This window comes from Elephas maximus, chromosome 1 (assembly GCF_024166365.1).
Source record: "Elephas maximus indicus isolate mEleMax1 chromosome 1, mEleMax1 primary haplotype, whole genome shotgun sequence".
Taxonomy (NCBI): domain Eukaryota; kingdom Metazoa; phylum Chordata; class Mammalia; order Proboscidea; family Elephantidae; genus Elephas; species Elephas maximus.
In genome coordinates this window covers 48,912,984-48,928,135 of record NC_064819.1, presented here as the reverse complement: position 1 = coordinate 48,928,135, position 15,152 = coordinate 48,912,984, and the positions used below count along the sequence as shown (strand labels likewise).

At 46.5% G+C, this 15,152-nt stretch overlaps 1 long non-coding RNA gene across 5 annotated transcripts in view; it reads left to right on the top strand.

Annotated features, from left to right (window-relative positions):
* Positions 1 to 15,152, top strand: part of LOC126075359 (uncharacterized) — a 94,722-nt gene that overhangs the window by 43,605 nt on the left and 35,965 nt on the right. Inside the window, exons 1-2 of one of the 5 annotated variants that reach the window (XR_007517193.1) lie at positions 9,723 to 9,804; positions 11,758 to 12,447. The exons of the other annotated variants lie outside the window; for them this stretch is intronic. This is a non-coding gene — a long non-coding RNA (uncharacterized LOC126075359). Of the gene's footprint in view, positions 1 to 9,722; positions 9,805 to 11,757; positions 12,448 to 15,152 lie in introns of those variants that run through there. 5 annotated transcript variants of the gene reach the window in all.

Sequence of the window (15,152 nt, the reverse complement as noted above, 5' to 3'; positions counted from 1 at the left end):
AATTCAGTGTTGGTGACAGGTGCTCAGACTGGATGGAGTTTGTTCCTTATCAATTGCCCTCAGGTATTGTTTAGTAAAGATGTCACTTTAAGGACTAAGATCACCTCATATGCACGCAAAAGCTGGGCAATGAATAAGGAAGATTGAAGAATTGATGCCTTTGAATTATGGCATTGGCAAAGAATATGGGACATACCATCGACTGCCAGAAGAACCAACAAATCTGTCTTGGAAGAAGTACAGCCAGAATGTTCCTTTGAAGCGAGAACGGCAAGACTTCGTCTCACATACTCTGGATATGTTAGTGTTGCTGGGTGGAAATCCCAGGTCCTGCTTGGCATGACTTGTCTCAGGCAATAAATGAGAGACTGAAGTGGGACAGTAGAAAGGTACCTTTATTTCATTGCACAAGGAAAGGAGACAGTTGGGACTGCTCAGCGAGGACGAGGGGGAAGGTTACTTTTAAGGGGTTTACAAGTAGGAAGTTCATACAAGTTACATCATCAACATTCTTAATCATACTGTGAATGCTCAATGGGGTTTACATATAACTTCATGCATCACATGTTCAGAAAATGGTGGTTAAACAATATTCTTTAAAGAAATGGAAAAATTATCATTAACTTTCTGTGGAAAGGGAAGAAGCCCTGGATAAGTAAAGCACTACTGAAGAAGAAGAACAAAGTAGGAGGACTCCCACTACCTGACCTCAGAACCTATTATACAGCTACAGTAGTCAAAACAGCCTGGTACTTGTACAATGACAGAGACACTGACCAATGGAACAGAATTGAGAACCCAGATGTAAATCCATCCACCTATGGTCACCTGATCTTCCACAAGGGCCCAAAATCCATCAAATGGGGAAAAGACAGTCTTTTTAACAAATGGTGCTGGCAAAACTGGATGTCCATCTGCAAAAAAAAAACAAGGCCCATACCTCACACCATATACAAAACTAATTCAAAATGGATCAAAGACCTAAATATAAAGCCAAAAACTATGAAGTCCATAGAAGAAAAAATAGGATCAACTCTAGAGGCCCTAATACACAGCATTAACAGGATACAAACCACAACCAACAACACACAAACTCCAGAAGATAAGCTAGATAACTGGGGTCTTCTAAAAATTAAACACACTCATCGAAAGGCTTCACCAAAAGAGTAAAAAGAGAGCCTACAGACTGGGAAAAATTTTTTGGCTATTACAAATCAGACAAAAGTCTAATCTCTAAAATCTATAATAAAATCCAATGCCTCTACAACAAAAAGACAAACAATCCAATTAAAAAATGGGCAAAGGAGATGAAGAGACACTTCACCAAAGAAGACATTCAAGAGGCCAACAGACACATGAGGACATATATCCTAGAGAAATAGGAGTTGTCACACAAATAGACATATGCACACCAATGTTCATTGCAGCATTGTTCACAATAGCAAAAAAATGGAAACAACCTAGATGCCCATCAACAGATGAATGGATAAACAAACTGTGGTACATAGACACAATGGAGTATTATGCAGTGATGAAGAACAAATAGGAATCTGTGAAGCATCTCATAACATGGATGAATCTGGAGGGCATTAAGCTGAGTGAAATAAGCCAATCACAAAAGGACAAATATTGTATGAGGCCACTAGTATAAAAACTCATGGAAAGGTTTATACACAAATAGAAATATTATTTGGTGGTTATGAGGGAGGGGAGGGATGGGGATGGAGAAACACTAAATAGACAATAGATAAGTGGTAACTTTGGTGAAAGGTGAGACAGTACACAATATCGGGGAAGCCATTACAGCTTGTACAAAGCAAGGTCATGGAAAACTCCATAGATACATCCAAACTCCCTGAGGGACCGAATTGCTGGGCTGAGGGCTGTGGGGACTGTGGTTTCTGGGAACATCTAGCTCAATTGGTATAACACAGTTTATAAAGAAAATGTTCTACATTCTACTTTGGTGAGTAGTGTCTGGGGTCTTAAAAGCCTGTGAGTGGCCATCTAGGATACTCCACTGGTCTCACCACTTCGGGAGCAAGGAAGAATGCAAAAAACTAAAGATACAAGGGAAAGATTAGTCCAAGGGACTAATGGACCACATCTACCACGGCCTCCACCAGACTTAGTCCAGTACAAAGAGATGGTGCCTGGCTACCACCACTGACTGCTCTGATAGGGATCACAACAGAGGGCCCGGACAGAACTGGAGAAAAATGTAGAACAAAATTCTAACTGAAAAAGAAAGACCAGACTTGCTGGCCTGACAGAGACTGGAGAAACCCTGAGAGTATGGTCCTGGGATGCCCTTTTAGCTCAGTAATGAGGTCACTCCTGAGATTCACCCTTCAGCTGAAGATTGGACAGGCCCATAAAACAAAGCGAGACAAAAGGGGCACATCAGCCCTGGGGCAAGGACTAGAAGGCAAGAGGAAAGCTAGTAATAGGGAACCCAAGGTTGAGAAGGGAGAGTGCTGACATGTCGTAGCGTTGTTAACCAATGTCATAAAACGATACGTGTACTAATTGTTTAATGAGAAACTGGTTTGTTCTGTAAACCTTCATCTAAAGTGTAATTTTTAAAAAAAGAAAATGGCCATTAAACGCCACCCAGAGGTGGGGAAGTTAACCATGTATGAGGTCTAAAAGGTTATCCTGGCACGTAACCAGTTTCTGCCTATGTCCTCTAGTTTTGGGGCAGCAGTTAAGGAGAGGGGAACCAGAATTCTAATGTAAAGTTATGGGATGTGCCAAGCAAAGGAACCAGGATTCTAATGTAAAGCTATGGGGTGTGCCAAGTAAGCTGCTTGAGGCAGTGGAATTTTCCTCAGCCTGGGGATCTCTGTCTTATCAGAAGGGACCAGTTCCTGGAGAAGGACATCATCCTTGGTAAAGTAGAGGGTCAGTGAAAAAGAAGACCCTCAGGGAGGTGGATTGACACAGGGACTGCAACAATGAGCTCAAGCACAACAAGAATTGTGAGGATGGCCCAGGACCGGGCAGTGTTTTCTTCTGTTGTTCTTAGGGTCGCTGGAAGTTGGAACCAGCTCGACCGCACCTACCAATGGTTTAGCAGCTAAGGTAAGATTCAGAGCACATCTTGTCAGGTCTACTTGTATCTGAGCAAAATAATAAAGTCTTTAAGAATTAGCAACATAGAAGGCTAGGAATTTGATTTAGGGATGAATAGGGCTTGACGGGGTAAGTCTCAGGAGGTCTGACATCACTCTGTTTCTCTTGTTGTTAACTGCCGTCGAGTCAGACCTAGCCTCATGTGCTGCATCACTCAGGCTCCTCCTGGCATTCCTATCACTCTAAAAATAAATACATAAAATAGAAAGACTTCCTAATAGGTTCTTCTTGGACAGCTTCTTGTTGTTGTTAGCTGCAATCTCGGTGGCCCCCAACTCATGGTGGCACCATACACAATGGAATGAAAGGATGCTTGAGCCGGCACCATCCTCATGATTGGCTGGCATCGAACCATTGTGATCCATAGGGTTTTCATTCTGTGATTTTTGGAAGTAGATCATCAGGCCTTTCCTCTTAGTTTGTCTTTGAAACTTGTTCAGCATCATAACAGGCGAGCCTTCACTGACAGATGGGTGGTGGCTGTGTGTAAGGTGTGTTGGCTGGGAACTGAACCTGGGTCTCCCGCATGAAAGGTGAGAATTCTACCACTGAACCTCTACTGTCCCCTTGGACAGCTTCTTCTTGTTGCTGTGTGCCATCTAGTTAATTCTGACTCATAGCAACCCCATGTGAGAGTAGAACCGCCCCATGGGTTTCCTAGGCTATAATCTTTATAGGAGCAGATTGCCAGGTCTTTTCTCCCTGGGTGGGTTAAGCCGAGCACTTAACCATCAGGACTCCTTGGACAGCTTAGCTGTCAATAACCCAGTTTCCTTCTTCTCTCCCTTTTTGCCTTTTACATGTACTTTTCACGGCTCTCTCTATAAGGTCTGTTATCTCTTTTGAAGCCTGATAAAACTGGCTTGCCTACTTTCCCTCAAGCCCTTCTCTCTGGAACGTTTGTTAGGGTGCTAGGACGGCAGAAATCTGGCAGCCACCCCCCACCCCCCACGAGCTGAAGCTGAGGCCGCAGTGGTCACTCACATAATCACCTTGGCTGCTGTGGGGAAGCTGGCAGGCTTCTGGAAGAGTGCTTGTAGGGAATGCTAACCATCACCCCCTCCCCCAACCTCCTGACCTCCTGACTCTCCACTGGGGGTGCCGAGGGTCTGTGCTGCAGTTTAATCTGCACTGAGAGCTCCAGTGCTTCAGGAAGGCCTCGTCCACCTGTGAGGGACTCCATCTTGTCGGCTGTCCAGAGGAGACAAAGGGTGGGTTTTCCCTGGCTCAGTTAGGGAGGCTTCTATTTGGCATGGTTGCCAACACTTAGCATTGCAAGACCTGGACTTGATGAAAAGGAAGTTTTCTCAGTCTCAACCCAGCTCGCCCACCAGCCACACCGTGACTGGGAAGCATGAATGCAAAACTCGAATCGTTAGCAGGGGGTAAGCAGGGCTTGGCCAGGAGGCTTATGTATTCTTACTTCTGTACTTTTCCAAATAGCCAATTATTTCATAATTAAGGAAAGATAGCTTTTTAAAAGAAGGAACTAGGTATTCTTGATTTTATCCAGCAGGCTGTTCTGGGAAGCCTCTTAGTCCTGCACTTTCAACAGGCCTCTCCCCTTCCCTCCCTTCTCACCCTCTTTGTGAAGACCCAGTTTCCGCAGGGGGGAGGCGTGCCATGGAGGCCACCAAGTGGGCATGTGGTGTTTGTGAGCATGCACGTTTGTAAATAAACGGGACATGGGATGGAGGAGGATGTGGTCCTGTCTAAGTTTCTATCAGAGTTTTATGACCTCAAGGTCAATTTCCTCCTCTCAAAAGTCAGGGGAACCCGCCTGGCAGCAGTCCACCCCCACCCTGTTACTGCTGAGTCGGGGGCCAGACACGGCTGCTGAACAGACCCAGATACAGGCTCGTATGTCTCAAAGCTGAAGAAGGACGAAAGGCTGGGAGCTGGGAAGGGTGTGACTGTCTGCACATCCATCTACCCCTCCTTGAAACACTGCCACCCTGGAGCCAAGAGATTCGGAATGGCCTTGAAATTGCAAATACACCCAGCTCTGTTTGGTGGACTTTCAGCTCCCTACCCCTGCCACCCCTGTCCCGCTACCCATGCCCCTGGAAAATAAGACTTGCTCACTGGCATTATTTTCATTTTTAAGAACGTGAGGCGACTGATCTTGGGTGAGATTTGTTAGACTGCAGTGCAGGCTGGACACCAGAGTCAGGTGGAGTCAATGCCTTGGGTGCTTCAGGAAAGTAGCTGGAGGAGCACCTTGAGTCCCACTGTGTGCAGCAGCGGGAATTCACCCTCCAGGCTCCAGCTTCCAGAACCTGGTTGGTGGGATGTCCAGACACAGCACCAGGTCTTCCCGCTACCATCCAGGACGAACAAGGACAATGGCCTTCTTTTATTACCCCTGGGATTAATGTCACATGAATACACTTCCCACAAAGCCTATATTCACAGAAGTGCTTAGGATGTGGCACTTGAGTCAAAAGGTGCGTGCAGATAGCCTCAGACAGGTGGTGGGGGCCAGGATCAGAGGGAGGGCTAAGGGGGCCTGTTCGCTCAAGGGTTTTGAAGCCACTGCATTTGCAAAGTGGCCAGTCAGCCTATGAGGAGGGCAGGACTTGACGCCAGGCAGGACATGAGGGCAAGCAGGAAATTCATGTGACAGCATGCAGTTGTGACAGCTGTGTACCAACTTGGGACCACAAAGCACTGTGGTCACGTGCAGTGGCAGGAGCTCTGAGGACAGAACAGTGTTCATTAACTCCTGAGCCGTTCCACAGAACACTTGAACTCCTGAGCCATTCCATGTCATCAGCTCAAGTACTCAAGGCGTTTAGGATTCCTTCAGGGTGCTGCTGCTGGGTGCTTTGTTGAGTGGTTACATCTTTTTCTGGAAGAGAAAAAGACCTGCAGCAAATATGGCAAGGTGTAAAATGGATTGGTAGATATCTGGGGCTTTGTTGCATTATTTCTGTACTTTTCTGTATAATTAATTATTATATATTGCTGAAAGTGAAGAAGGCTTGAAGCACTTACTGATGAAGATCAAAGACTACAGCCTTCAGTATGGATTATGCCTCAACATAAATAAAACAAAAGTCCTCACAACTGGACCAATAAGCAACATCATGATAAACAGAGAAAATACTGAAGTTGTCAATGATTTCAATTTACTTGGACCCACAATCAACATCCATGGAAGGAGCAGTCAAGAAATCTAATGATGTATTGCATTGGGCAAATCTGTTGCAAAACACCTCTTGCAAGTGTTGAAAAGCAATCACTTTGAGGATTAAGGTGTGCCTGATCCAAGCCGTGGTATTTTCAATCACCTCATATGCACCCGAAAGCTGGACAATGAACAAGGAAGACATCAGAAGAATTGATGCCTTTGAATTATGGTGCTGGCGAAGAATATTGAATATGCCATGGACTACCAGAAGAACAAACAAATCTGTCTTGGGAGAAGTACAGCCAGAATGCTCCTTAGAAGCGAGACTGGTGAGACATCATTTCATTTACTTTGGACACGTTATCAGAAGGGACCAGTCCCTGGAGAAGAACATCATGCTTAGTAAAGTTGAGGGTCAGCAAAAAGGAGGAAGACCTTCAAGGAGATGGACTGACACAGTGGCTGCAACAATGGGCTTAAACATAGCAAAGACTGTGAGGATGGCACAGGACCAAGCAGTGTTTCATTATGCTGAACACAGGGATACTATGAATCAGAACTGACTTGATGGTACCTAACAACAACGATTATTACAAAATTGTTGTTAGCTGCCATTGGTTTGTTCCCCGATTCATGGCAGCCCAGTGCACAATAGAACAAAATGTCTGGTCCTACGCCATCCTCAGAATCGGCTGCAAATTGAACCATTGTGACCGCAGGGTATTCACTGGCTGATTTTCAGAAGTAGATCTGCAGCCTTTCTTCCCAGTCAGTTAGTCTTGAACCTCTGCTGCAACCTGTTCAGCATCACAGCAACACGTAAGCCTCTGCTGACAGATGGGTGGTAGCTGTGTATGAGATGCACTGGCTGGGAGTTAAACTCAGGACTTCTGCTTGGGAAGCAAGAATTCTACCACTGAACCAGTTTCATAATTGATAAGTATTCAAAAGGAAAGATAAGCATATTTTTAAAAGGAGCTGAATATTCTTGATTTTACCCAGCAGAGGCTGTTCCAGGAAGCCCGGCTCACCTGTGGCTTTCCACATGACATCTCCCCTTCCTTTTCACCTCCTTCGTTAAAAGGATGTTGTGTTCCATCGAGTCAATTTTGACTCATAGGGACCCCATGTGACAGAGTAGAACTGCTCCATAGGGTTTCTTATGCTCAAATCTTTTTGGGAGCAGATCACCAGGTCTTTTCTCCTGTAAAACCACTGAGTGGGTTCGAACTGCCGACCTTTCAGTTAAGCAGCTGAGTGCTTAGCTGTGACGGCACCTGTTAAGAGACTTGAATTTGTGGAGCTGTCAGGCAGAGCCAGGAACCCTGGATTTGTTGACAGTTTAGGTTTTGGCCTCCTGCTTCTGGCCTTCCCCCGCTCCGCCCCCCGCCTCCCCCTGCACCTTGGCAAGGCAGCAGCATACACTCTGGGTTTGGCACACCAGGAAATCCTGGTTCCTGGTATCTCTGGATCCTTAAGACCAGCCATTTCCAAGACCTGCAGCAGAGGGAGGCACTCACAGCCGTCTCTGTGCCCTCTCGACCGTCCTCTGTCTGCCTCCAGCATGAATCACTGGGCAAGGCAAATGAAACAACTGGGCTCACAGAGAGGGGAACTGAAACGCCGCAGGGAATGATAACCTGGAGAGAAAACCTGAGCTGAAACACACCAGCTGGGATTTTCAGTCCCAAGAAGGACCTGGCTGTCCCAGTAAAGCAGTCTGTGTGGCCAGTGGGGGACCTCTCTGTGGAGCTCTGACAGTCTGTGGCTTCTCTGGCCCCCACTTCCCCTCCCAGGCTGCACCGTTGCCCTCTAGCACACATCCTGTCTGCTCCCTGCAGGCCTGCTCCCAGGAAAGGGGCCAAGAGTACAGACATTCTGAGAAGGCGGCTGGTGGCGCAGGAACTGGTAAAACTGGTTTAAAATGCTAACAGTCACTAGGAGATGTCAGGAGGAAACAGTTAGGAGAAGCACTTGCGGCAGGCAGCAGGCAGAACTGCCGCTACCAGTTTACAGGAGACTGGGAAAGTTTTGGGAATTCCTAGCTCTATTTCTGGCCCTCTCCCTAGACATTTGGCACCTAGGGTATCATCTTATAATGTGGTGACTTCTTTGCTGAGAATAAAATCCAAGTGCAGAGAGTTCCCGTGGTTCTGGTTTTATTATAAATGACTTGCTATATATAGTCTCAGGGAGGCCAGTGGTGATTCAGTGGTAGACTTCCCGCCTTCCATGTGGGAGGTTGGGGTTTGACTCCCAGCCAATGCACCGCATGGCCACAGCCACCACCGACCTGTCAGTGGAGGCTGTGTGTTGCTATGATGCTGAACAGGTTTCAGACGATCCTCCAAACTCAAATGGGCTAGGAAGAAAGGCCTGGACATCTACTTCAGAAAATCAGCCAATGAAAACCCTATGGATCACAACCATCCGATTTTGTTATGCCTGCGATCACCATGAATCAGGGACCGACTTGACAGTAACTAACGGCAACAACACACAGTGTCACAACTTCAGACCCTTTTCAAATCGTTGAGTGGGGCTTGGATAAAAAGAAAGTGTCCCTTTTGTAAAGGGATTGTATTTTGTGTTAAGACAAGACGTTAAGTATAGTTACTACCTCATCAGAAACGTGTTTTCTTTCAGAACAGCTGTTTCAGTCCCTTGCAAACCAATGTCACCACTGAGGGCGTCAATGATATTTGCTGTTCTAGAATACCAGCCTTCCCATATTTGAGGAGAAGGAAGGATTCATTGGCCTGGATGATTTATCAGATTTTTTTTTTTAATAGGCTTTATTTTTTTAGGGCAGTTTTAGGTTTACAGAGAAATTGCATAGAAAGTCCAGCGAGTCACCAATACCTCCTATCAGTGGTTCTGGAAGACAAGAGAATGTTTATTTTATGAGCACATTGGTCCTACCAAGGGACAAAAGAAAGTAGCTGCCACTAGTAAATGCTCGGTTCTTGCAAAACAAATGAATGTTTACGGCAGAATTTATTGAAGTAAAATGGAAATTATTTAAATAGAAACAATTTCCCAATCATTGCCTCTTTAGGACGTTTCCGTGGCGCGTTTTCAAAGCCCACCCCGGGGAGAGGTGGAAACAAAGGCTGCCGGCACCTGGCCCCTCCAGGGATTCCACCCTCCAAGTCGTCCTCCTCCCCTCTCTGCGTTCCCATGATCTGCTGCGTCCTTGCCAGCGTGCGCTCAGTCCTCACCCAAAGGAAAGTCCCCATGACCCATTTTTTGTTCAGTGCTTTTCCACTCTTTCACAATCTGCTACTGTGACCTTGAGCTGCCGAAAGAAGGCTTTGGCACTAGGCGCTTTATGTTGAGCCAGAGCTCCCGGTGTCTGGGGCTGGGACCGCATGTCTGTGGACATGGCTGCCCTGTGGCCCCGGGAGAGCCCTGTGTCCACTCACTGTGCGTCCTGCTGCTGCTGGCGCCGGTTCACCGCCGCTTTGCTGACTCAGCGTGTGAGGGCTGGACCAGGGAGGCTGAAAGGAGGCCGAGCAGCCTTCGCCGGAAGTATGGTGTGTGTGGCGGGGCGGGGGGTGAGTCAGCAGAGAACGCGCACTTGGGGGACGGTGCGTGCCGGCCTGCATGTGCGTGCGCCTGCCTGCATGTGCGTGGGCACGCCTGCGTGCGTGAGCATGTGTTTCAGGGAGAGGCATCGACGTGGAGACTGAGGGAGACAGAAAAAGAAATAATACAGAGAGACAAAGAGAACCTGCTTTGCAAATATATTTACAGTAATTTGTCAATAGGACTCTACCTGATAGATTTGGTTCTCAGAAAAATCAGTTATAAAAACTGTGCACTATGTGCAGGAAAGTTTATCCTCCATTGAGGAATCCATACTATGGGAGGAATAATGGGAAACCGAAGAAAGACCCGGGCCTGAGGAGTGAGGAGCAGCGGCACAGACGTGAGGGCGCAGGCCTGCGGTCCGGAGAGAAGGCGGCGCCACACCAAGAGTTTGGGCAGGAGGACTGGAGTCGCCTTTGGTCCCCACACCCAGTGCCCTTTTCTCTGCAATAGCGCCCTTCTCACCCCCTTTGCCCCGTTTTGCTTTGGCGGATGCTTCTACCAGAGTTTACTTGCTCAGATGAAATGAAGGGGAAATCTGATTTGCATCTAATTGGACTATTGCCGGGAATTAGTGTCAAGGTGACACGAGGGAGATAGCCAACTTCGGGATTTTCAGTGTTTTTCGTCATATTCTTGGCATGTTCTTTCAGAATTCAAGTGATTGTCATTCTGAAGTGTCTTCAGGCCCACATTAAGTCAGGATACTGGCTATCTGGAAGTAGCAAGTGCAGGCACCGCCTTTACATATATTTCTATGTTATGTATTTAACCAAACCAAACCAAACCCTTGCCGTGGAGTCGATTCCAACTCATAGCGACCCTGTAGGACAGAATAGAACTGCCCCATAGACTTTCCAAGGTGGATTTGAACTGCCCATCTTTTAGTTAGCAAACATAGCACTTAACCACTGTGCCACCAGGGTTTCCATATTACATATAATCTAGTATATATTACATATAACATAGTATTATATATGTATATATAATATATATTATTATTATTATTATGTATAGTAAGTGTACTTGGTATACTTATTAAACGGCCTTGTTTACCTATATATAGTTGTTATGAGTTTGAATCAAACTGATGGCACACTTTAACTATACATATATATATAAATATATATATGGAGCCCGGTGCCACAGTGGTTAAAGCGCTTGGCTGCTAATTGAAAGGTTGACAGTTTGAACGCACCAGCTGCTCCAAGCAAGAAAGATGTAAAGATGTGATAGTCTCCTTCTGTAAAGAATACAGCCTTGGAAACCTTATGGGGCAGTCAAACTCTGTCCTATAGCGTCGCTCTGAGTTGGAATTGACTCGACAGCGTTGGGTTTCGGTATATATACACACAGATAGGTAGATAGATATACCATATATGTCTGTATACATGCCAGGTAAACAAGGGCATTTAATAAGAGGTGTGCTGAGTAGTTCCCTTTTTATCTTCTGAATTGTCTAAGTCTTTAGGTCCTGTCTGTAATCAATCATTCACCATTAGTAAGGGCTGAGAATTGTACACTCCGGGCATTGCTGTTCCTTGAAGAGTCTTCCAGCTACCCAGGGCCCCCAAGTGTTTTCAGTCATTCCCTCTTAAACGCTTGTAGTGAAGCTTCTGCTACACCGCATTTCAAATCTTAGACCCCGTCCTTAAAAGCAAATGCATACATTTCATTGACTGACGCATTTAATCATTCATCATTCAACACATCTTTATTGATTGCCTACTATCTAGAACCTGTGCGTACTACAAATGTATGTGCGTGTGAAAGTGTTGTGTGAGTGTGCGTGTGTGTATCCGATGTTGTCCCTGACCTCCAGGGAGCTTATAGTTTACCAGGTTACACACACAAACATACACGCATGTTCAATTTCAGTGCTTCTTTCTCCTCTACAGCGCTTGGGCTGTTTTGTTCCCAGCTCAAAGATAGTCACCCTACTCTCCTGACAGTCCCCGTCATGCATTTCTACATCGGGTGCCCAGTGACCCCCGAGAGAACTGCTAAGGAGAAACAGATCCAGACGGGTTGGTCCTTGACTGCTAACTGTGTTCCACGGAGCCACTAAGAGAGGTCTTTCCAAAGGAGGTGACATGAACAAGGACAGGAATGCTGGGGGCTGGGGAGCAGACAAGGACCCACCATCCCCTACACGCGGCCTCTTCTGCCCTCCAAATGAGATTCATTCTGGACCCTTCAAGTGGACAGCATGCTTTATGTGGTGAATCCTGGTCATCGTGAGCCTGCCCAGCAGGGACCCTGCATCAGAGGTCTGCCATTCTACGCACTCAAGTGTGCTGGGGTCTAGCTCTTGCTCTATCACTACTCCCGCCCCTATTAGGCTGGCTCATTCCTGGGAAATCAGGCTGCTGCCCAGACCCTCATAACGTGCGGCAGGCAGCCATCAGGGAAGCAGAGAACATGGTGTGGCAGAGCATCAGACTGGGAGTCAGACAAGGGACCTCTTCCTACCAGATCACGTCCCGTCTCCAGGGCTCGGTGTCCTCTGAATGAGGGCCTCCTGGGCTTTGCCACTCTGACCTCTATGCTTAAATGGAGCATGGGGCCTCTGTTCTGTTCCACGGAAGGTGAGACCCTCCTTCACGCACCTGTGTGAACACTTCTGTAGTTCCTGGGTGGGAGGGTCAACCTTGACAGGGGCCTGGTCTGCCCAGCTAAGCGAAAGCAGGAATGCCCTCCATCACAAGGGCCAGTGCTTATCACTGCTGAAGAGGGTTGTAATGAAGAAACAGCCTTCACTGGAAAAACAGAACTAACTAATCCTTGAGTCCCTGCTCTGTGTGGGCCACAAGGACCCCTCTCCTGCCACATAAGGGGACACAGGGTAGGCACTGTCCTCAGAGGGCTCGCAGCCTGTATGCGGTGCCACAGAGTGGGAGCTTATATCACCATAAATTCATTGTTCCACAGTTATGGGGGCTGGGAGTACCCGTTCAGAGTGTCGGCAGGGCCACATTCCCTCTGAAGTCTCTCGGGGTAGGTTCCTTGTCTCTCCCAGTTTCTGGTAACCACAGGTGTCCTTGGTGTATAGATGCATCTTCACGCGTCTCTTTTTCCTCTGGGTGTTTCTCTGTGTCTGTTCTCCTCTTTTATAAGGACAGCACTCCCATGGGGTTAGGGCCCACCCTGCTCCAGTGTGACCTCATGTTGACTTAATTAATAATATCTTTAGGACTTCAAATTTTTTTGGAACACGATTCAGTCCCTAACACAGCCTCACTGAGGAGCACTTCTTTGTCTTACTGGCTCCTTCTCTCCAATCTTCAGGCCTGGAAGAGCAGCTCTCAGAGAGAAAATTTGCTGCCCATGCTGATGTTACTGGTACCAGGGGAACGTAGGGAAAGAGACAGCTCTTAGCCTAGCCTTTCCACGATAGACATTGTGTTATTTGTACTGCCGCGGTCCATGTTTACAGACATCCTTCTTCCCATTCCTCATTGTTCTTCAGGTTGTATCTTCAAGGCTCACCATCAAAGACGTCTTACTTGGTCATTTTGTTTTCCACTTGCATTACAGCTCTGCCCACACCTTTCCCTTTAACAAGACCTACTTTCTTACTGCCTGTGTCTCTCACCCATAGTCATCCAGGCAACTTGTCCAAGTTTGTGGGTGTATCATTATGTATCTTTACCAGATCATTTCTCTCTCTGTGTACATGTGTGTGTGCTCACACAGACACACACACACATACACACACACACATACCTATAAAGGAGTCTGTGGATGGTACAAAGTGGTAAGTGCTCACAGAAAGATTGGCAGTTTGAACCCACCCAGAGATGCCTCAGAAGACAGGCCTGGCAATCTGTTTCTGAAAGGTTACAGCTTTGGAAACCCTACAGAGGACTTCTACTCTGCTTGGAATGAACTCAAAGGCAACTGACAACATACATACACATACACACACGTAATTAAAAGAAAACAAAAAACAAATCTGTTGTCATTGAGTCGATTCTGACTCAGCGACCCTGTAGGACAGAATAGAACTTCCCCAGCAGGATTTCTTTCTTCTTTGTAAATCTTTGCGGAAGCAGACTGCTACATCTTTCTCTCGTGGAGCAACTGGTGAGTTTGAACCACTGACCTTTTGGTTAGCAGCTGAGCACTTTAATCACTGTACCACAAGGGTTCCTGTACATGTATGTGTGTATGTTTTTTTGTTTCCTTTTTTACCCAGTAATAGCCAACCAGACCAGGAGAGGAAACAGAATTTGTACTTGAGGAAAGGGATCATGGATTACAAGCCTTCATAAAGCTCAGACTGTTTGGATGCTTGTAAAAGCATTTTTTTCATGGATATAATTCAGGAGAGAAGAGTCCCTGGGTAGCGCAAATGGTTAATGTGTTTGGCTGCAAAGTGAAAGGTTAGAGATGCAAGCACACCCAGAGATGCCTTGGAAGAAAACCCTGGCTATCTACTTCCAAAAAATCAGCTGTGGAAAATCCTGCGGAGCATAGTTCTGCTCTGACACACATGGAGTGCCATGAGTTGGAGTCAACCTGACAGCGTTGGTTGGTTTGGTTTACTGGTTTACCTGAGTGATAAGGATCTCCAGATAGATTTTATTATCTTGGAGACAGCTAAGCCAGTTACCGCTATACTGTTCCCTTCTTTTTGCTGTACCCCGTCTGCCTCTGTGGTTTTCCAGGATTCCTAGTGTCATAAAGTGTATCCCAGACAATGTGCTGCTATTCAGTGTATTCTGGGAATTCACTCTCAGTATCCATTTTCTCTTCACATATTTTATCAAATATGTCCAATCACTATGTTCCATCGATTCTATGATACACCCTTTTTTCCCCTTATTTTAACATTTCTGAAATTGGAATACATTTAAAATCATAGGTGCATTTTAGTTTGTTCGGGTTTCTTTCTTGGTGGCACACACAATAGTGGTACCACTGATGGTACTGTAGATTTGCTGAAATATTACACGTGGAGCCCTGAGAGTTCCTGAACCAGTGATCAAAAACCAGTTGGCGTGGAATCGACCCCGACTCATGCCGACCCCATGAGTGTCAGGGTAGAACTGTGCTCCAGAGGCTTTTCAATGGCTAATTTTTTGGAAGTCGATCTCCAGGTCTTTCTTCTGAGGTGTCTCTGAGTGGACTTGAACCATTTGCACCAACCAGAGACTCCAAAAAAAGTGTTAGTGGCTTTTAATAACTCTCTTCCTAACCAGGGGGCAGACACAGGCCTCCTACTTACCAAGGCCCCTCTTCTATCGCTGCAGGAATCTCCTGGGAGCTGTCTGCAACTTTCTAGTCCACA